General features: G+C 43.0%; 1 pseudogene; it reads right to left on the minus strand.

The window, feature by feature from the left end:
* The window catches only part of LOC138795220 (actin-like protein 6A), a 33,393-nt pseudogene extending 9,481 nt beyond the window's left edge, over window positions 1-23,912 (minus strand).
* Between the last annotated feature and the right edge of the window lie 665 nt (window positions 23,913-24,577).

The raw sequence follows: 24,577 nt of genomic DNA on the forward strand, positions 1-24,577 counted from the left end.
AGTAGCGGGATCCCCCCCCCCCCCCCCCCGATAAGAGATCAGTGTAGTTGTATTAGAAGTTTAAAAAAAAATGTCTTTATTCATTTAAAAAAAAAAAACTCCCCTAAAACATGTTTGGTATCGACGTGTGCGTAATCACGCGAGCTAATAATCACATATGACATTCCTGATCTTGCACGGTAAACGGCGTAAGCGCAAAGACCAGCCAAAGTGCAAAAATTGTGCATTTTTGGTTGCATCAACTCTAGAAACATTTTAATGAAAAGCAATTAAAAAGTCGCATATACGCAATCAAGGTACCGATAGAAAGAACACATCATAGCGCAAAAAATTACACCTCACTCAGCCCCATAGACCAAAGGATAAAAGCGCTATAAGGCTGGAGCAATTTTAAGGAACGTTTTTTTTCTGTAGAAGGTTTTATTTTTTTAAAAGCCATCAAATAATATAAAAGTAATGTAAGCTGCATATCGTTTTAATCGTTCCGACTTGAGGAACATGCACAAGTCAGTTTTTCCATAGGACAATCGGTGTAAAAACGAAAAATCCCCAAAGAAAAAGAATAGTTTTTTTTTTCAATTTCACTGCGCATATAATTTTTTTCTGGTTTCACAGCATATTTTATGCAAAAATTCAGCCTGCATTTGCAAACTACAATTAGTGACGCAAAAAATAAGGGCTCATGTGGGTTTCTAGGTGAAAAAATGCAAGTGCTATGGCCTTTTAAACACAAACGCAAAAATGAAAATTGCTCTGTCCTTAAGAGGTTTAATAACCCCAAGCTGCAGGATGTGGGGATAATTTAGGTACTTAGCTTTTTAGTCTGGAGGAGGCATGCATGCCCCCTCCAGTGGCTGGAACTGTAATTGCAGGAAGACGCAGCTCCAAGTGGCTAGGCATGGCGGCGGCCATGCCTGCAAGACCCAGCCCAGTGCAGTCAGGAAGATGATGGTGACAGCAGACTTGTACATGTACTAGGATGTTGTAAAGGGTTAAATGAGAAGACTGATCTCATAACATGTAACCCTTTTCCTTCAGTCCTATGCAAGGACAAAGTGCATTACTGTGATATTTCTAGTCAGTGTTTACTGCTTCAGTGTCTACTGTTGCTTTAACCTGGTTACAGCCTCTAGGATAGACAAATACACAACTATTATTTTAAATATAAGTATGTGCAGTGTATAAACAAAATATTTTGTAGGATAAAAATTACACAAACTTACCTTTATAAATTACGTATTAAACAGTCCCTCCACAACTCTTAGTCGTTCAATTCCAAACTTCCGGTTGTAACCATTAGGAAATTCATAGTGGACTGTAGGCAACTTAGCCGCCACACTGGAGAAACAAAAGATACTTCACCAATAAAGTACAACCTAATGTAAATGTTCTGTGCATGACCAGACTAGAGGTAGACTACTTACTTCTCATGAAAAGCAGTGCCTGAAACTTGTAGCACAGATTTCTTAAAGTCCTGTATTATACACTGCAAAAGTTAGTAGAAATTAGTTTAAATGTCCTAATTTTTTTTTCAAATTCTTTTTGCAGATTCTATATTTGTATTCTAGATCAGTCATGTCAAACTCTGCCCCGCAGGCCAAATCTGGCCCGTGGTGCCATTATTTTTGGCCCGCCAGGCAATTCAGGGTTTTAATTACATCTGGCTCGCCATGGCTACTATACAAGAGACTATGGAGGAGGGCTGGCTACTATGTGAGACTACTGGGGAGGGCTGGCTACAATATTAGAGACTATAAGGAGGGCTGCTACTACATGAGACTATTGGGGAGGGCTGGCTACTATATGAGATTGTTGGGGAGGGCTGGCTACTATATGAGATTGTTGGGGAGGGCTGGCTACTATATGAGATTGTTGGGGAGGGCTGGCCACTATTAGAGATGAGCGAACCGGCCGAGGTTCGGGTTCGTATGAACCTGAACTCTCGGCTTCTGATTCCTGCTGTCTGCCCGCTCCGTGGAGAGGATGGATACAGCCTGAGGACCGCCTAGAAAACTGGGATACAGCCTATGGCTATGGCTGTATCCCAGTTTTCCAAGCAGTCCTCAAGGTTGTATCCACCCTCTCCACGGAGCGGGCAGACAGCAGGAATCAGAAGCCGAGAGTTCAGGTTCATATGAACCCGAGAAATCACAGATGCACCACCTCAAATGGGCGTGCAATAACCACGGTCCAAATACGTGTAAATTATATTTAATTTCCCAGAATCACGTATAGAATCTAACTTTTATTAGATATGCATTAAAAGTAAAAAATGTATTAAAACAAGTGTTCTACACATATGAAATCGGCACTTCACAACAGATCTAGGGTGTTGACCCTCTGATAGACTGGTATACTTAGGGATAGATAAGCCCAGATATATAAAGATAAAACCAGACTTCAGAAAAAAATTGCGATAAACAGGTATCTCTGTCTCAATCCAAGTCTCTACGCGTTTCACCCAGACATGTCCCTGGGATCATCAGGAGACCTTCACAAAACACAGTGGTTACTGTTTAGAGATTATATAGAATTGTTGTGTTTAAATAAATAGAAAAATCAGATAAATATAGAAAAGGGTAGGAGACAAGTGGGGATATAGTGTGTATACTCTGTGTGTGCGTTGGGTGTTCACCCTGGCCCGGCCTCCGATTATCTGGGTGAAACGCGTAGAGACTTGGATTGAGACAGAGATACCTGTTTATCGCAATTTTTTTCTGAAGTCTGGTTTTATCTTTATATATCTGGGCTTATCTATCCCTAAGTATACCAGTCTATCAGAGGGTCATCACCCTAGATCTGTTGTGAAGTGCCGATTTCATATGTGTAGAACACTTGTTTTAATACATTTTTTACTTTAAATGCATATCTAATAAAAGTTAGATTCTATACGTGATTCTGGGAAATTTCATATGAACCCGAACCTCGGCCGGTTCGCTCATCTCTAGCTACTATATGAGACTACTGGTGAGGGCTGGTTTCTATATAAGAGACTATGGGGAAGGCTGGCTACTATATAAGAGACTATGGGGAGGGATGGCTACTATATAAGAGACTATGGGGGAGTCAGCTGTGCTGTTGTTTCTGCATTAGCATTTTGACTTTCCACGCATTCTATGGTCCCAGGTATGTATACTTGGTGTCAAAGATACTATTATGTCCAGGAGAGAGAGAGAGAGGCACCACTGCTATAGCAGCATAATAAATGAGCAATCAGCAAAAAGATCGTGTCTGAACAGACTCCTAGGGTGGTGCACACACGGAGGTAAGGCAATCTATAAAAGTAAAAAGAAAGACGTATGGCACTCACCCAAAAGTAGTGGGGTCTTCTATTTATTCATGGACACGAAGTGCAGGCAAGGAAGGGGGAAGATGGCAAGCGGGCACGTCTAGAGAGGCAACAGTTTCGCGCTACAGGTGCACTGGGCTTGACAAAGCGCACCTGCACCAGTTGGGGATGGGGGGGGAGGGGTTCAGCAGTGTATTGGTGTGTGAACGGTAAGTGTCTTCTGTGTGTTTTCTTTTGAATTGCATACCGTGGGCATCGGGTTCATGCTCTATTTCCTTCCTCTTTATGAGTTGCTATACTAGACAGGGCCTTGGCCCTAGATATTTTGATCTTGTCATGAACTTACTGGGTTCGGGACTCTTTATTAGAATATCCATACAATGTATACTGTATGATGTGATCTTGTTACTATTGTGTGACTCGATGCCTAAGAGGGCTTGCTGTCCGTTACCTTTTTTTGTTGTTGTAAATGTTGGATTTGGGAAAATGCATAAATAAAACCTTTTAAAAAGAGAGACTATGGGGGAGGGATGGCTACTATATGAGACTACTGGGGAGGGCTGGCTGTTATGTAACATACTATCATGGGAGGGCTTGCTACTATATAAGAGACTATGGGGGAGGGCTGGCTACTATATGAGACTATTGGGGAGAGCTGGCTACTATATGAGACCATTGGGGAGAGCTGGCTACTATATGAAACTATTAGGGGGGCGGGCTACTATATGAGACTATTGGGGAGGGCTGGTTACTATATGGGAAACTTGGGGGGCTGGCTACTATTTGGGCTGGCTAGTATGTGGACCAATTTTTGGTAGATTGGCTATTTTATGGGTTGGGGTTCAATCATGTCATAGCAATTTATCATGTCATTCACCATAGTGCACAGGGCTGGGAGCCACACACACCTCTGACAATACCAGGAACACCGAATGCTGCTCTGACAATGCTGTGACCGCTGCATGCGCTCCTCACTAATTATCAAGGTTAGCCCGCGACTTTGTCCAATTTTTTAATTTTGGCCCACTGTGCATTTGAGTTTGACACCCCTGTTCTAGATGAACAATGCACTTACACTGCACATCTGATCGTGCCAAGACTGAGTGACCTGGGGCAGTTCTTCCTTTTTCTTCCAGTTAGCGGCTGCTCCCTCTGGTACAGATGCCTGAAATAGCCCAAAGAAAGGTCACACCATCTTTAAAGCTACTGGCAGGTTATTTTCAAACCTTTTGATATTTAGGAACACATTTTACTTACCTTAGAAGCAATCATATATGGTGGTATAAGGTCCACATTAATTTCTTTCAATAACTCTCTGCACTGCAGGGTTACAAAGTCTCCAGCCAGAGGTGACTTTACAATCCCTGGAAATGACAAACCGCTATTTTTTTTCAGATTACAGAAGTCTGTTATTAGGTAAAAAATATAGCAGTTGTTGCATTGTACACCATTGTAGTGGTGCATCCTGTCTTATCTTGCCTCCATTTTATAATACAAGTGTGATCTCTACAGAACAGATAGTATCAGAGAACAGAGGCTTGGTGGTCACAATTAAAGGCTGCAAACTTCACGATTACTGTTATTATTGATAATAATATGCAAATTATAAAAACACCAAATTGTTTAAAAATATGTTTAACTTAAAGGGGTTGTCCGGGATTTTTCAATAAACTAGCATTGCATTTACCTCTGTGGGTGTTGCGTATTCTACATACACTTCTATTTTTTATTTAAAGCGCTTACTGTGTTCTCAGCCTTAGTCACATGACCACTCTGCCTGTGTTTTCATTACTTCCTGTGAAATTCTGTTCCCTTTCTATTTCCTGTTCCTGCCAGAGAGGGAACAGTGAGTCACCAGGTGGGCATGGTTATGCAAATTTTTTTTAGCCACACCCCTAACATGTAACTAAAATCTGAGCTCAGAAGAAACTGCAGCAGTAAGGAGAGCATGACAGACTACAATCTCTGTACAGCAATGCAGCATAGGTTGGAGCTATAAACAGTTAATAAAGGAACTATGAGGCGGTGATTTATCAAAACTTGTGCAGAGGAACAGGGAAGCAGTTGCCCATAACAACCAGTCAGATTCTAGGTTTAATTATCCAAGGCCTTTTTTAAAAATGAAAGAAGCAATCTTATTGGTCGCTATAGGTAACTGCTCCCCTGCACAGGCTTTGCTAAATCTTCCCCTATATTGTTACTATTGTAGTGTAAAGATGTACAGTGTTAGGGCAGTGCTGCTGATATGTGTAATATGGAGAGGAGAGAGGAGACTTAACCTCATGGCAGTCACCATGTCATCTATCAATCTATTGCTGAGGTAAACTTGTAACAGAATCCTGCCTCATTGAGACCCCGCCCACTAGTAGGATGGCTACTGTAGTGTATATGTAATCCAGGACTACAACTCCTATCATGTACATGTGTGCTGGGGTTTGTAGTCCCACAACAGATAAAAGTGTGAAAAAAACTATTTGATTTGATCACATAACTAATTGGCAGACACTGAGCCACCATGCTGATCAAAAGGACACTTGTAGTAATACAGACATTTCCTGCCTATGGGTAGAGTGGGTGGAGCTACAGTCAGAGAGGAGGGGGTGGAGCTACAGGCTTGCAGGGCTGTGATGTCACTGCTGACCCCTGTGACCTAGAAGTTCTTTATGTAAACAAACACAAATCCAAAAAGCAGCAACAGAGGAGGAGGCCGGGGACACAGAGACAAAAAAGGTGAGAGAAAACCACTCAGGGAAAGGGACAGATTACATATTATTCACATTTCCAAAAAGAAAAAAATGTTGGACGACCTCTAAAAGTGTATATAACACTTAACCCCTAGACGACCCATGACGTAACTCTACGTCTTGGGTGTTTCTCCCGCTATGAAGCGCGCTCCGGAGCGGAGCGCGCTTCATAGCAGGTGGGGGCCAGCTGCAGTGACCTCACCGGTAATGACACGCTGCAGCAATCGCGCTGCCGCGTGTCATTAACCCCTTAAACGCCGCGACCGCTGCATTTAAGTGTAAGTGACAGGGGGAGTCCCCTGTCACTTACCGATCGGGACCCCCGCAGTGTGACTGCGGGGGTCCCGATCGTTGAAACCGACTGCCGGAGGTCTCTCACCTGCCTCCGTGCGGTCCGATCGGCGATCTGCTGCACTAAGCCTGCACAGGCAGGCTCAATGAGCAGATCGCCGATAACACTGATCAATGCTATGCCTATGGCATAGCAATCATCAGTGTAGAAATCAAAGTAGTGAATGTAAAAATCCCCCAAAGGGACTTCAAATGTGTAAAAAAAAAAAAGTTCAAAACACTATTACACTACCCCAAAACCCCTCCCCCAATAAAAGTTGAAATCACCCCCTTTCCCATTATATAAATAAAACATATAAAAATAAATAAATAGATAAACATATAATATACCGTAGCGTGCGTAATTGTCCGATCTATTAAAATATAACAAGCGTCATTGTGATCAGTAAACGGCGTACACGAAAAGAGGGGAAAAAGTGCGCAGATTACCGATTTTATGTTACATTATATATTAAAAAAAATCAATAAAAAGTGATCAAAACGTCCGATCTTCACAAATATGGTATTAATAAAAACTAGAGATCATGGCGGAAAAAATGACTCCCCATACAGCCCCATAGGTGAAAAAATAAAACCGTTATAAGCGTCACAATAGGCCCATTTTATTAATATTTAATTGCCAAAAAAAAGGATTTCATAAAAAAAATACATATATAACATTAGAGAATCTGTGTAAACCTGCATGTGGTTGTGTTCGGACTGACCTATAGAATAATAGTATCATGTCGCTGTTACCATATAGTGCATTACATAGACACAGGAACCCCCCAAACGTTACCATATTGCATTCTTTTTTACGATTTCACCTATTTATATCTTCATAAATAATATATTTGAAATTCCATCATACATGTTATGGTAAAATGAAAGACGCCATTACAAAGTACAACTATTCCTGTAACAAATAAGCACTTACATGGCTTGTAGATAGAAAACTGAGAGTGCTAGAGCTCTTAGAAGGGGAGGAGGGAAAAACGAAAACACTAAGATCAAAATTTGCGCGGTCCACTGGGTCATTTTGGGCCTGGTCCTCAAAGGGTTAAAGAAGGACACATCAAAAGATTTTATTGGTCAGGTGCTGAATGCTCATAAACAGACCGATCAGTAGAACCATGTGCTCCTCTCCTGCCTCTGTGTCTATGAGACCTGGACAGCTTATAGACTTATATTATGGGGGGCATTTACAGTCATAGGCATAAATCATGCAGAAATCTACACTCAAGAACAGATGTAGATTTCTGCAGCCACCTTATGGAAGATGCAGGTCAGGCCAGATTTACAAGAGGCACGCACCTCTTAGTGAATCCGACGGAGCAGTTGGGGGCGGGGACTAATTTAAGACCGGCGTATAAGTATGCCAGTCTTCATAAATGTCCCCCTATGAGTCCATCCAGGTCATGTGATACAGAGCCGAGAGAGCACCGACTTTTGCTTTTCTAAACACTTAGACCACAACCGATAAAAACTTTTTGGGGATAGTATCCATTTAAAAGCTTTAGTGAAATTACAGATCAGGTAAAGATATAATCTCATCATACTTGTTTGCCTCAGGTTAGTTTTACCAAGGGTGTTGGGCAGCTGCTCCACACACCATGCTCTACAGAACTAACATGAATATTAGTTCAGCAATTAGCGAAGATCCTTAACCTTAAAGATACCTAAAAGTGGCCAATGGTAAATACTGAATGTTATCACTTGTCATATACTGCTAATTTCAAAGCAAGCAAAGCAAGGTGACTAATGTGTATATGTGTGTCTACTCTATGGCACATTTGGGGGGAAAGAAGGATCAGGTATGCAGAATAAGCAACAATGTGCTCTAATGGGAAGGGTTGAATAAAACAAGCCATAATTTTAGTTCAGTAGCTGGTAACAGCATATTCTTATGCATACTATATTATATTGTATCCCCAATACAGGTGGAAGAAGGTAATAATGATCCTTTGCCACCAATTATGTTCTATAAGTATAAAAATGATATTACATGTACCCAAACTGGTTTTACCTTGAGATAATACACGTCCGTCAAGTACTGGAATGGCAGTAGTATATGTGGCACCACTATCCAATACTAAAGCAGTGAGTCGACCATTAGCAAATCTAATTGTAGCTGTCAAGGAGTCATTTTACTGACAGAATATAATAGAACTGATAATCATACATTAAAATCCAACCATTATTTTAGAACCTCTAGGCACATGCATAGTGACAACCATGTGAAGTAGTTGTGTGGTGCAAAAACTATGTAAGGTTTTACTGTATACTGATGTGGTTCAAAATCCAGCACTGGCAAAACCCATTAAAGATGGAAAACCAGGGGGGGCGGAGCTTGCCGCAGACATGAGTGGACGCACCTGAGGAGAACTCCCGCTACATCACCTCTTTTCTGGTACTAATCCTGCATATATTCTGGTATCATCACCCCAAAACTATCTTTAGGTGCTGCTGAACACTTGGGGCACAAGATGAATCGGACCCGGCAGTCACAACTAAAAGACTTTGCGAAGCTGACTCTACAACAGAGCACGCCGCAGCCTCATGCTCACTAAGATGGCGACTCCGCAGACACAGAGGAGCCTGAGCCCACACTTGCACAGGTATCGGCACAGTTACTAGACGCCATACATGCATCCAAGACCTCCCTTACTGGCAAGTTGGAGGAGGTAAAGACAGATGTGGGGTTATTACGGCAAGATATGCAAAAGCTACAAGAGAGGGTCCGTGAAACTGAACACCGTGTGTCCCAGCTATAGGACAATATGGCGCCAATCCCGGCCCGGCTTACCTCCTTAGACAAAGTGGCAGGGGCGTGGATTCAACGGACGGACGATCTCGAGAACTGCCTGCGGCGAAACAATATCCGCATTTTGGGCCTTCCTAAACGATGTGAAGGAGACGACCGGTGCTTGTTTACCGAATGCTGGCTTCGAGAAATGCTGCCAGATCTCCCCGCCTCTGCGACCTTTGCAGTGGAGCGAGCGCATCGTGTGCCAGCTAAAGCACCGCCGCCGGGCACCCCTCCACGACCTTTCCTAGCTCGACTCCTTAGCAGCAGGGACAGGGACGCGATTCTTCGAGCAGCACGTCGCCAGGGTAAGCTGACCTACCACAACTCAACCATCTTGATGTTCCAGGATTTTTCTGCGGCACTGCAGAAGACAAGAGCTACATTTACCGCAGTCAAAGCTAAGCTGCATGACCTCCAGCTCCCATATTCTATGTCCTACGCTGCTCGGCTACGCATGGTGTCGGATGGAAATGTCTTGTTCTTTACTTCACCTGCCGAAGCTGAAGAATGGATCCAGGCTCAGGGACGACCCCGTGGATGCTAAGTACTGTAGACCCGAGTTGTGACAGATAAGTACGATTTACTAGTCTCGGCTGAGACTTAAATACGGGCCACATTGACTTATACACTTGCCTCTCTGTGTATAACCCGGGGAGGATCTCCACAGGCCGTCCTGGATATGGGCCCGTTTTTTCATTTCCGCTTTTACTGTTGGATAAAGTTTGCACCATGGCCCTACTTAACACGTCCTGATTTCTTTGGTTATTCATGGGACGCTATGCAGATATACAATGGTGGATTTATTCCACCCACTCTACGTATTTTTGTGGTACGTACTCCCCCCCTCCCCTGTTTCTTCCTTTCCTTCTTCCTAACCCCCCCCCCCCTTCCTCCCTCTTCTTCCCTCTCTCTGCTAATGTTTAACTACAGACCACACTGCCATATACACTTGCCCTTCTGAGAACTATCCCGGGAGGGGTTTTTGCTGGCTGTTTTGGACATAGGTCTGATGTCTACTTCTACTGCTGGATAACACCTGCGAAGCGATTCTAGCTAACCAATATTTCCTATAGATGGGAAAATTGGAGTGATGGTTATGTGGTCTGTGCTCATACCATCTATAGTGCAGACTACCCCCGTATATATTGGTCGCTAGTTACTTCTGTTTGAAGTTTGCTAATTCTATTGCCTCCGCTGTGAGGCGTGTGCGCAGTTCTAACCTCCCTACCTGTTGTAGGGGAGGGTATTTGTCCTTTTTAAAATACTGATATTTGTTTACATGGAGTAATGCTCTCCTTTGACAGTAAACAACTTCTGCCTTATGTACGTTTCCTATTTGAACATGATTATGCATATATATCCATGACATATGTGCTCTTTGCATCTCCTAATAAAAACAAGTTTAAAAAAAAAAAAGATGGAAAACCAATGCAAAAAGCATTTAAAACCATTGATTATTTTTGCAGCACAGTAATTGGCTTCTTGGCAAGATCGGCACCTTGTAACCTACAACCGATCATGACTAGGTTTTCCAACAAACAATACACTAATCCAATAAATGTCTGGTGGTTTGGAGCCCTGCCACTGGGACTTTAAATAACGCATGCCCCCTGCGTGAATGAAGCGTGGTCGGGCATGGGCGCTGCACCACTATTTAATTCTTTAGGGTCAGTTCACACATATAGACTCGCAGCGTAAATCTCGCTGCGAGTCTGTCAGGTCCTGGCAGTTCACTGTCACTACATACTTGCAGCTTTCTGAACGATCGCTGCGTGTATGTAATTCTGCCGGCCCCTTAACCCCTTCTGTTGCCACCCGGCTACCGCTCCCGCTCTGTATACATTACCTCTCCTCGCTTCACGGGGTCCCGGCGTACTACTTTCCCGCCCGGCCAATTAGTGACTGCGGCTGGGCAACACACTGTTTGGCCGGGCGGAAGTACGCCGGGACCCTGTGCAGCAAGGAGAGGTAATGTAAACAGAGCGGGAGCCGAAGGGGTTAAGGGGCTGGCAGAATTACATACACGCAGCGGTCATTCAGACAGCTGCGAGTATGCAGTGACAGTCAACTGCCAGGACCTGACAGACTCGCAGCGAGTTGTGTGCTCTACAAACCTTTGAGACCGTTAGGAGCACTGCCTGCCCCCATAGCGCTGATCAGCTCCCAGCCAGTCTGCCCCTTTTTAATATTATTGAATGGAGTGGCGCTATGGGGGTGGGCAGTGCTTCTAACACTATGTTAAATTTATTGTAAAAGTGACAGGACAGCATATACAGGAACATGTTCGTAGCTTGCCCTTTTTCTCAGGTGAGTACACAAAGTAGTACCCGTATCATCATTATGACACATTATACAGCCATCATGATGCATGAACTAGCCCCCACTAATGACAGATATCTCCATCACTGATTAGAAGGCTGCGGAGAAAACCCAAGTAAACAAGCCTCCTTCTTTATTCCAGGAAGTAATCATGAAAAAGAAAATAAATATCTAGCATCATTCTGTAATCTTAGTTCATTAGTAAACATTCTGCACTTGTTAATAGTGTAGCACATATAAATTATTCAAGCTGAAGTACTTAACAAGGATACGAGCTAAGAGCTGCAGATTTGCAGAGGAGGAATGATGGAATATCATAGTGCTCGAACATCAGTTCTGTCAGTCGCTCTCTTTTCTCTCTTGTGTTCCACTGATAAGACACAATAAAAAAATAAGAAAATCTGATGCAAAGAAATCTAGATATGCAAATGGAATAGTAAAGTGATTAAGTATACACAAACGGTTCACAAGCAGCAGAAAGAGTTAAATTACGCTGTACCCCCACTATCATCTAATCTAGATGTCTGTCGCATTTATCACGGAATACAACAATGGAACAATTACACAAAGTAATATGGGCATATTGCTTTAGGCTAGGTTCACACTACGTATATTTCAGTCAGTATTGTGGTCCTCATATTGCAACCAAAACCAGGAGTGGATTGAAAACACAGAAAGGCTCTGTCCACACAATGTTGAAATTGAGTGGATGGCCGCCATTTAATGGCAAATATTTGCTGTTATTTTGAAACAACGGCTGTTATATTGAAATAATGGCCGTTATTTACTGTTATATGGCGTTCATCCACACAATTTCAACATTGGGCGGACAGAGCCTTTCTGTGTTTTTAATCCACTCCTGGTTTTGGTTGCAATATGAGGACCACAATACTGACTGAAATATATGTAGTGTGAACCCAGCCTCAAAGGTGATTAATTTATTCATCCTTGATTTACAAACATGATCTACTATAAAATCAATATACCTTAAAACTCAGATGAAATGTACAAAAATACATTGACTTTTAAAATGCAGGCACCAGGGTGAAGGAATATTGTATTATTGCATACTTCCGTTTCAGTAATTCTAAATCGCAAAAATTTCCATCCTAACCGTATCATGTAAAGATAAGTAAATATCACAAGTCCTGCCTGACCTCACTTACCCATTCTGTTAGAGCGACCCTCCTGCACACACAGTCCCCAAAGCACGTTTCGCAGTCTTCTTCAGAACTCACACACACACCTTCATCCTCTCTCTTTTTATATTTACTTCTGCTTTTATTGCATCCTACCCATCCGGATCAATGGCGCACACTGCAGGACGCCGAGACGCATCACTTCTGTGCTGGCAGCTCACCCCCAGCTCACGCGCCTGCGAGTCTGACGTCACAGACATGCGCACCAAAGGCATCTGATGCCACATGGAAGCGACATCGCCAGGGCCGGATTAAAGGGAGGGCACCAGGGGCAAGTGCCTCGGGGGCCTCCACCACTTAGGGGCCCCCACCAGCAGGAACCCTAGTAGATCGGTGGGCAACAGCACACAGAAAGTGCTGTGTTCTCACATTGCATTATTAACACAAACACAATGTGGGAATACACTCTGATACTTAGCCCTCCCTGCTCCTGTCTCTAGGATCTGGCATCTTCCTCTGCACTGCAGCCTCTAGTGACCATCACGTGTGCAACAGAGGAGGATTCTAAGCAATACAGCCAGGAGCGAGGAGGGCCTGTGCTAAGTCGCCTACAGAAAGCTGCCATCTGTATAGATCGTTGCATAGTTAATTTATTTATTGGGGGGGAAGGGTTGTGTCGCCCGGGGCCTCCACCAACCTTAATCCGGCCCTGGACATCACTATCAACCACCCACAGTGTGCGCTCCTCCGGTAGCCAGTACCGCATCACATGATCAGATTTAATTAATCACATCCACCATAAATTTATATGCATAATTACATTGCCACTCAACTCTATATAACTGCAATATATAAATTTAAAGTGTAAAAATAGTAATTAAAGTGCAAGTGCATATTGTATAAATATCATGAACATCAATTCATATCCAAATTAGTCAAGGCCGATGACTGTGTAAAAAAAACTTTATACACACCTCTCCTTGACCCCTGCTGTCCTTCTTGCTTCTGCCCAATTTCTACAGCCACCGGTGGAACGTTAGAGCCGGTCTCTGAAAAGCTGCTCAGCCAATCACTAGCCAAGATGAAACCACTGTGGGCGGTGATTGGCTGAACGACCTGTTAGTTCAGAAACCGGCTCTGGTGCAGGAGTGCAGAAGCGAGAAGAATATCGGGAGCATGGACATGGGTTCACACACAGTATATTTCAGGCAGTATTTGGTCCTCATGTCAGGTCCTCATTGCAACCAAAACCAGGAGTGGATTGAAAACACGGAAAGGCTCTGTTCACACAATGTTGAAATTGAGTGGATGGCCGCCACATAACAGTAAATAACTGCCATTATTTCAATACAACAGCCGTTGTTTTAAAATAACAGCAAATATTTGCCATTAAATGACGGCCATCCACTCAATTTCAACATTATGTGATCATAGCCTTTCTGTGTTTTCAATCCACTCCTGGTTTTGGTTGCAATGAGGACCTGACATCAGGGCCAAATACTGCCTGAAATATACTGTGTGTGAACCCAGCCCTAAAGCAAGGGCCGCATAGACGTTAGTAATCCACTTTAAGACAAACTATACCATCTTGATAAAACAAAACGTTATTGTTAAAATATACATACAAATGAGGAGTCATGCACAGGCCCGGATTGGTAATCTGGCAAAGCGGGCACATGCCCGCTGGGCTGCCAGTATTACCAATCCGGGGGCCGCCGTTCCTGGCCCCCATGTGCGCCGGCCCTCAGCAGTGGCTGCAAGAATAGCGCAGCCGGCCGCTGCGCTATTCATTCAGCCTCTGCAGAGAGCCGGCGCCCTGGCCCTTTAACTGTGAGCGTTCAAGATGAACGCTCACAGCTTGCAGCGGCCGCACTCTGCCTCTGACTGACAGAGCCAGGGAGCCATTGGCCCACTCCTGTGGCCGGCCAGTCTTCCTAGCTGGAAGGTGTCAGGGCCGGCCCGGGGCTGCAGACGTGCCGCGCGCAGGCATGTCTGCAGGCACCTCTAACAGGACCCCAGCGGCTGACGTCACTTCCCTGACGCGCCGCTGAGGACCTGTGAGAAGAGACGCCGCCGACGCGCTGCAGCAGGGAGAAGAGGCTGCAGACTAAAGATCCGGGACCGGAAGGAAGAAGCTGCTGGGAGCGAGGTGACAGGTGAGAATGTGTGGGGTTTTTTTTTAACCCCTTAACATGTGGCCATGGTGGGGGGGGGGGCACAAGGGGGGGGGGTATTCTATATTGGGGGGGAGGCACAGGGGGAGGCTATTCTATATTGGGGGGAGGCACAGGGGGAGGCTATTCTATATTGGGGGGAGGCTATTCTATATTGGGGGGAGGCACAGGGGGAGGCTATTCTATATTGGGGGGAGGCACAGGGGGAGGCTATTCTATATTGGGGGAGGCACAGAGGGAGGCTATTCTATATTGGGGGGATGCACAGGGTGGGCTTTTCTATATTGGGGGAGAGGCACAGGGGGGGCTATTCTATATTGGGGGGATGCGGGGGAGGATATTCTATATTGGGAGGAGGCACAGGGGGACTATTCTATATTGGGGGGAGGCACAGGGGGAGGCTATTCTATATGGGAGGATGCACAGGGGAGGCTATTCTATATTGGGGGGATGCACGGGGGGGGGGCTATTCTATATGGGAGGATGCACAGGGGAGGCTATTCTATATTGGGGGATGCACAGGGTGGCTACTCTATATTGGGGGATGCACGGGGGGGGCTATTCTATATGGGGGATGCACGGGGGGGCTATTCTATATGGGGGATGCACGGGGGGGGCTATTCTATATGGGGGATGCACGGGGGGGCTATTCTATATGGGGGATGCATGGGGGGCTATTCTATATGGGAGGATGCACAGGGGGGCTATTCTATATGGGAGGATGCACAGGGGGGCTATTCTATATGGGGGGATGCTCAGGGGGCTATTCTATATGGGGGGATGTTCAGGGGGGCTAATCTATATTGGGGGATGCAGGGGGGCTATTCTATATTGGGGGATACACGGGGGGGCTATTCTATATGGGGGGATGTACAGCAGGGGGGCTATTCTATATGGAGAGATGTGCAGCGGGGGAGGGGAGGCTATTATATATGGAGGGATGTATAGATGAGGATGTATAGAGGAAGATGTTGCTGGAGCATGAAGCCTAAAATGTCTGTCTGGCAGATCCCGTGGAGAGGAGTCATGGCCAGAGAAGCCTTCATGATGGCCGAAGCCAGATGGAGAAGAAAAGGAAAAGTGGACGTCTCTTCATGCAGAGAAGACGCCTACTGTGAGTGACAGGATGTAACTGCACTATAATCACCTATAAGGTCTGCAGAACCTTTACACAGCTGGGATCTACATCTGTATCAGGGTGTCAAATTCAGGCCCTCCAGGTGTTGCAAAACTACAATTCCCATCATGCTTTAGCTGTCCAGTCATGATGGGATCTGTAGTTTTGTAACAGCTGGAGGGCCGGAGTGTGACACCTGTGTTCTCTGGTCACTGCTTTGGGAGAATATTGGTCTTTATATAGCGGCTGTTATTTGGTGGATAGTGGTATCCAGTCCCCGTATGCTGAGGAGGTAGTGGGCATGGTGTGATGGTATAGTGGTATTATCCAGTCACCGTATGCTGAGAGTAGTGGACATGGTGTGATGGTATAGTGGTATTATCCAGTCACCGTATGCTGAGAGTAGTGGACATGGTGTGATGGTATAGTGGTATTATCCAGTCACCGTATGCTGAGAGTAGTGGGCATGGTGTGATGGTATAGTGGTATTATCCAGTCACCGTATGCTGAGAGTAGTGGGCATGGTGTGATGGTATTACTCGTCCTGTGTATTCTGGTATTATTGGTAATATTAGTGTTTTATATAGTGGATTGTATTCAGTCACAGTGTAGTGGTATTAGTCACTATGTGGTGATAATGGCCGTGCTCATGGTGTGGTGATATTATTTGTTACTTATATACTGGTAGTATAGGAAATATTGGTGGGTTTGCTTAGTGACAGTATGGCAGTAACGTGTACAGTATGGTGATAATATTTGCTTACTGGTGTTATTAACTATGAGAGTATCATGCACAGAAAGTTCTAGATAGATAGATAGATAGGAGAGAGAGATAGATAGATAGATAGGCAGATAGATAGATAGATAGATAGATAGATAGATAGATAGATAGATAGATAGATAGATAGGAAATAGGAGATAGATAGATAGATAGATAGATATCCAGTAGGAAATATCTATCTACCAGCTTATTATGTAGCTTTGATTACACATGAGATCACAACCAGCAGACACATTTTAATAATTAAAACCTTACTACTTATACCGCCATTATATGGAGACATAGTCAGGATAAAAGGATTAAAAAAAATATAGTAACTTTTGTCCAAAAACAGCACCACCCCTGTCTTCAGGTTATGTGAGGTATTACAACTTGGCTCCATTCACTTCAATGCAACTGAGCTGCAATACCTCACTCAAACTGAGGTATGGCACTGTTTCTGGAAGAAAGTGGCCATGTTTTTCTCCTTTAAAGGGAATCTGTGAGGTCCATACCAGGTCTAGGGCTGTAGATCTCAGCAGACAGGTGTGAGGGAGATATCACTGACAGGACCTTTAGTCCAGTGTAAACTTTTATAATTGTCCTTTTCATTACCAACTAAAGTTTCACAACAGCAGCCGCAGCAGCACCCTATACGTCCATCAGTCAGGGCAGGAAGGGGCGGAGGCAGAAGGTGCTGCTGTTGCTCCACATCTGTGACACTTCAGCTGGTAATGGAAAGAATGATTATAAAGGTTTACACTGGACTAAAGGTCAGGTCCCTGACCTGTACGCTGGGATCTACAGCTGTGTACCTGGTATAGACCCCACAGGTTCCCTTTAAGGGCACGTTCATACCTAATCCAATGCAGATTTGATGCTTCTGATTTAATCAGTTGAAATGAATGCATAAATATGCCGCATCAAATCCACAGCAGATTATGTTATAGCATTATTTTTAGGTGCTGATGGTGGGTTTCACATGTTTAAAGGGAACTAATAAGCCCGTTTGAGCTGATATGACTTTTATTCCCCGGCTCGTGACTAGATACAAGCGGGGAAGTAGTCATGGTGGTCGGCTCCCCGCTCGTATCTAGTCACTGCGCTCTGCCTGTCAGCGCGCTCAGAGGGGATGATTGACAGGCAGAGAGGTCCGTTACTGGCCTCTCTGCCTGTCAATCATCCCGCCGAGCGCGCTGACAGGCAGAGCGCAGTGACTAGATACAAGCGGGGAGCCGACCACCATGACTACTTCCCCGCTTGTATCTAGTCACAAGCCGGGGAATAAAAGTCATTTTCTCCGTTATAAAGCACCTGCTGCGGCCGTGGTCGGTACTTGTCGCGGCCGCTCCAGGTGCTTTATACAATGCTCCAGGGAACTGATCGGTTGATTGTTTCCCTTTAAGGGAGTAGTGGGGGACATGGCTAAATGAAGCAGAATTGATATACCATGATATGGTATGTGGGCTGCTGGGGTTTGATTGCCAGGGCTGATTTTAAGTCCCAGTCCGGCCCTGGTCATGCACCTACAAAGGCAGCAGCCCAGACAAGTACCAACATTGTACAGATAAAGGGTTAAAACCTCTCCACTCCCTATACTCTCTCTATGTACCACTTACTATGTAAACTCTTAACACGTGAAGGAACAAATAGTATCAATATAAAGCCTCTGTGCTTTATATTGATAGTATTCGTTGCTGCGTGTATAGGGAGTGGAACGGTTTTAACCCTTCATCTGTACAACATTGGTACCTGTCTGGACTGCTGCCGTTGTAGATGCATGACTCCTCATTTTGTATGTATATTTTAACAGTAAAATTTTGTTTTATTAAGATGGTATAATTTGTCTTGCAATTTCTGTAGGATTTGCATAGATACAGAAGTCATATGTGTAGGGGACATAAAATTAAGGTGAGTTATGGCTGACTAGTGAATATCTTGATGGTTTGGATCTTTAGTTTTATTTTACAGAGCACCGAAATGTGAGCTCCTGCAGCCATAGGTAGAGTCTTAGTAGCTTCAGAGCCTTATTGAAGATAGATTTACAGAAATCAGTGGTGGTTCTATAAATATTTTCAGTAAGCAACCTTGAGATGGCAATGCAAAGACTTCACTAATGATTTCCTAATAGAAGTCCCATGAAACTAACAAATTACAGGCAGGGGGTGTGGGAACATAATAAACAATGTATACTTACCAGTCCCCAAATACTTACCAGTCGCAGTTCTCACGTCTCTCCAACAGCCACCGGACATCATTTTCAGCTGGGTTCTGTGTATGTTACGGATCAGCTGATGGATTGCCCGCTCAGCCAGTCAGTGACTGCAGTGGTGTCTCTCCCCAGTTACTGATTGGCTGAGCGAGCAATCCATCAGACGGATGTGTGACGTTGCAGCTGGATGAGCTGCAGGACACTGGCAGCTGTCAGATATCAGTAAGGAAATGCTATAGGGGCACGAGGACTGGTAATACACTTTTTTTTTATGTTCCTGCACCCTCCTGCCTGCCATTTGTTAGTTTCATGGGACTTCTCCTTTGGATTTTTGTGAAAGATATTGGTAAAATTGTGCGGGGGGTTTTAAAAATATAAAATTTTTCGACTTCCTTAAAAAACTGTTGAATTTTCACCTATAAATACTACAGTTATTATTACTTTTTGATCTTATTTATTACATTTACTATGAAAATTACTTTGTAATTAAAAAATTGTTACTTACTGCAGGTTCAGACATCAGTACCGGATGAATACTAGATTTGGAATTAAGAAGGGTGTTATATGTGTGGTCTAAAATAGCCTGGAAACTCTCCCAGTCCTCAACTAAGGAAAAAAAACACAAACTGTAGGTCAAATATTAGAGTATTAAAAAAATGATGATGAAATCACCTAGTCTGCCTACAATGTACCTGACACGTAATGCCATAAAACAATTAATAGTATATTGTACACATTGTTATCTCTTGTTCAGTGAATAAGGATAAAAGAAATAAAGTTAACCTTTCCACAGCAAGCTTAAACTAGTCATAAACCTTTCCATAATATAGGAACCATGTGACCAGCTAGATGACGCAACCTTATAGTGTTTGCTATATATGGAATAAACTGAGATCCTGATCAAGCACAAGACCTAATCTATGCCTTAAATGGAGTCTGCCAGGAGAGTCTTGAACCTGCTAACTTGTTAAAGAGTAACCTATGTACATGTAGTCACTGTTATTCAGATTGCAGCACTGTTAAGCCATTGGGTGAATGTGTTCTGCAGTCATATATGGAATTATTGCTTTCACCTCTATTTAAAGGGGTTTTCCGATTAAAACTTACAATGGATAGAAATTGCAGGGGGTCCCACCTCTGTGCTCCCTGATGATCTTCAGATCAGCCCAGACTCCTTTGTTTTGAATAGAGCCGCTGGTCGATACATAACCCACAGCTCTATTCAGTCTCTATGGAGCTGCCAGAGAGAGACGAGTACAGCAATTGGCTCTTTCCGGCAGCTCCATAGAGAATGAACAGATCGCGTGCCCATGTGCTGACCCGCTGCTTTATTAAAAAAACAAAGGAACCGGAGGCAGATCTGGGGACTACCAGGGGAAGGGGCAGAGGATGGATCCCCCCACCACCACCACAATCTCTAAGTTTTAAATGTAAACCTGTGTGTACATGAGAAGGAGAACTATTTCTCCTCATTATATAACTTTGCATATTTTATCAGATTTCTGCTCTAGAGGCTTCATCTGTAATTGTCACTTGTCTCAGGGCTAGTGGATTGATTTTGTCCTCTGTGTGTGCAGTGTATGGGAGCCATTATTGCCAAAGAGATGCTGCTCCCCAATATCTCTACAACATAGTCAGATACAGCAGCATGGAAGACATTAAAGAGAGTTTACTGAGGAGGGTAAACTATGAATCAGTCATTGGGGTGTGATGTCATATACACATTAATCTCCTGTGGCCTCTGCAGTCTCCCTTTTTTCCTGTGAATTATAACTTTAGGAGAAAGTTGACCACCAAAGAAATCTGAATACAGCAGACCAATCTTTATCCTCTCATACCAAGACATGCCAATATTGTGGGTCACTAGTCAGCTATGTTCAGGCTAATAAACTGAATGGGTCTGCTGCCAGTACGCCACAGTTTGTGTCAGCATTTTTTTTATATGATGTCATACTACTGATGTGTGATCTCATGGGTTCATATATCCCCCGCTCAGTGACAGCTCGCTCAGCCAATCACTTTGCTTTCCCATGTCAGCAAGTCCAGTGATTGGCTGAGCTGGCCATCACTGAGTGGGGGACATGGAGATACCACAGGAGGGCACCAGCAGAGTGCAGACAAGTAAGCATGGCTGCTTTATTATTTTTAACATAACATCAGCACTATATAGTCACTTTTAAACTGCTGTGTACTTTAGTTTAGTAGTGGAATGAAAAAGTGTTGTGAGAATGGAGTGCCATAGACTTTAATGCTAATCAGAATTGCAGCAGATTTCACTTGCAGTGTGAAATATGCTGCCATACGGTAAAATATTTAATATTTTAAAATTTTTTTTTTTATAACACATCTTAAATACACTACATTATCTAGGTAAGGAAATAAATGGTAGAAAGACAACTTACTCATTGCATCTTTTAAAGGTGTAATGGCTTCTATGTCCTCCTGGGGAATCTCATGAACGTTAGGATCTATATAATATTTTGATGGCGTGCTTCCATTTTTTCTGTCAAGTACTACACCAACTGATGTAGGGAAATCTACCTGCAATAATGGTCATGAAAATTATTGTTAAGAAACCAGACTTCTTCTTCTTATTATTATTATTATATTATTATTATGATGAGGTTTCAAAAAGATTTTTTTTTATGCGCTGAGGAATCTGTTGTTGTTTTACAATATTATTATTATTTATTCACAAAGACCTTTAGCCTGCACCATTTTAAATCTATGGTGTGTAAAAAATTCCCCAGACCTTGTAATACAAATTACATTTGACATCTGCAAACCTTCTTTTGCTGTAGAAATTATTTATACAAGATTTATTACGTTTTATTATAAAATATGTTTTAGGGGGTTTTACTCAGGATCTACGTTTGAGCCTCAGTGTGTATGTTTAGTACAAACACATAACAGGTATACCTTAAGGAGGGTGTCCAAATCAAACAACTAATCAAGTAAGAGATCGCGGGGGTCCAATATAGATAGAGCCACAGGTACGGCATGTGACCAGTGGCTCTATTCATAACAGAGAAGCCAGGGCCCAGTACGGAGGTCAGACCCCAGGCAATCTCTTACTTTTCCCCTATCCTGTGGGCAGGGGAAAAGTTGATTTTGCCTGGACAACCTCTTTAAGCCTCTTTAAGTATAGTTTTGCCTGCACACAACTTCGCCTAGCCTCTCCTTCCATATCTTAGAAGGCTTACTTCCGAGGTGTGAAATTTCAAAAAGTGAATGGCGGTGAGTAGAAGACTTCAGCCATCTCCTGCTCCCTGGACAACCCCATTTAAAGATATAAAAAGTAAATGAACACGTATGAAATGATAAGGTGGGGACTCAAGCCAACCAGGTTGTTATATGTTAGATGTCCTGTCCACGTTCCTTGGAGCAGACTAAGGATTTTACTATATAGAATTGTAAGTATTTGTATTTAGCCTTTTTTGTTTGTTTTTGAAACAGTTTCTACATATTTTCTTTATGTGTTTTTTTTAATTTAAGTAACTACAATGTTACGCTCCATACCTCTGAATACTGCCTAAAACTTTTAAAATTTTGCACAAAAAAAAAATCCAAGCATTTGCATAGAGTATGACGCATGTTAACAGTTTCACTGCTAGTGTGCATTAGTGCCAGTGAGCACTGGTGTCCCACTATTACCTCTTCAGTCCCATGACACAGGCCTCTTAGCAGCTGTTCTGTAGTGTAGATTTAACACTGCTCAGTCAGGTAAAGTTTAGTTTTTAAAACCCCCAAGTCATGACTTCTTAAAGAAGCATAACCATTGACTGAGGGGAAAACTAGCTCCAAAAGGTCGCCCAAAAAGCTGCTTTGCATATACTTGTTTTCAACCGTATAGAAATGTGTAACCTGAGTGAGTGAGGAGCAGGTGTAAGACTGAGGTGGAACAGTGTTTACCACTAACAGAGCCATGTCACAGTGGCAGAAAGGGGTCTCTTATGACCATTATGTCTAGAATTCTTTACATCACAAATACCAAGCATATTTTACATTTTCAAGACTAAAAGTTACCATATTTATTTCAGATATGGTTTATCTCATATTGTATATTTAATTTCCTTATTAAACAGCAGTTTAATAGAATGTTCTAACTGAAATGTGGCTCACCTTAGGACATTCATCTCCAGCAAAGCCTGCATGTACTGAAAATGAACCAATATCCAAGACCAAAGCTTCAACTTCTACAATAAAGAATAATAAAGGCAGAATGAGGCTGGCTGATTCATCATTACTGGGTATAATATGCATTATCCAAGTAGTGTGAAATGAAGTTGCAGGCTAATGTTGAAAATACGCACTTCCAGGGAATAGTGGACTGTGTCCATATTCTTAAATTCACCTATGTCAGTTCTTTGCATTTTCCTGTTGCAGACCTCATTGAAACACACACATGGGGCTTTTTTTTTTATTATTATTATTATTATTATTATTATTATTATTATTATTATTATTATTATTATTATTATAGGAAACCACCAAACCTATGTTTTTAGTGTGTGTGGGGAAACCAAAGTACTAAAAAGAAATCTACACAGCCATGACTACAGTACTGCTAGATAACAGTGCTAACCACTGAGCCACCACTACCGCTCTAGTAATATGTGGGGAATGGTTAGTATTGATGCCCTGTGCTTATAAAGGGCTATACTCATCATACACTGCTTTCCAAGCTCAGCACTCTGTCATTGACTACATAACATCATCGTCTTAAATATTGTCCATGGGTCTATTGTTGAAGCATATATATTATCAATATATTGTATTATTTCTGTATAATAGACATAGGGATAGACCTAAATGAACTTCCAATTGCCCTTATTGTCACAGCAGCTGTTCCATTATTACAAGGCAAAAAGTAAGCAGTTTCTATTATAATCCTGCGAAAAAGCATGCTGATCAGATGGGTGGGCATACAACAAACAGTAGAATAGTTATGACAGTGGATCATTTGTCACCTGCAATGTGAAGCTTCTGTATTCAGATTACTTTCTTACCTTCGCTCATGTTGCTGCAGAAAATCCTTTCCTTGCACAATCTAATTTTAAGTGAGGAGAAACTGTACACACGTGTGTCACCGGTTATATATCACAGGTAGCACACCAACCAGGAATGTGTGATAACAATTGTCACCGCCCCACTGTCTCAGTCAGGCTTTATATGGGAAGTTGTTGAACTATGAAAGTAATATAGGGAGATTTAAAGTGATAATGTCAATGAGGTTCCAGAACTGGGATAAGCTGTGCCTGACCACTTCCTTATGAATGATAAAATCTCTAGCACTGTCCATAATTCTCAGTTACCAAACATTGGGCCTATGGCAAAGTGTATCCCATCTTTATTTAAAATATAAGTGTTTTTCCTGTGTGAAAATACCCTTTACTTTACACTGTCTAGATGTGAAAGGGAATCTGTCAGGTCCGTACCATGTACAGAGCTGCAGACACGGGATAGGGAAATAAAACAAATATTGCATTTGCTGATGGCCATCTGCAGAGTTATAAAACTAAATTTTTCCTTGGAAGCTGAAATGCCACATTGTGATGCTGAGCCACAGCATACATGCCTCCTAAATCCCAAACCCTCCCTGCCTTGACTTCACCTTCAGCCCTGTATATTAATTACCAAGGCAGGGGAAGGGAAGAGGCATGCATGCTGTGGCTCAACATCAC

This window comes from Dendropsophus ebraccatus, chromosome 6 (genome assembly GCF_027789765.1).
Source record: "Dendropsophus ebraccatus isolate aDenEbr1 chromosome 6, aDenEbr1.pat, whole genome shotgun sequence".
NCBI classification, from domain to species: Eukaryota; Metazoa; Chordata; class Amphibia; order Anura; family Hylidae; genus Dendropsophus; species Dendropsophus ebraccatus.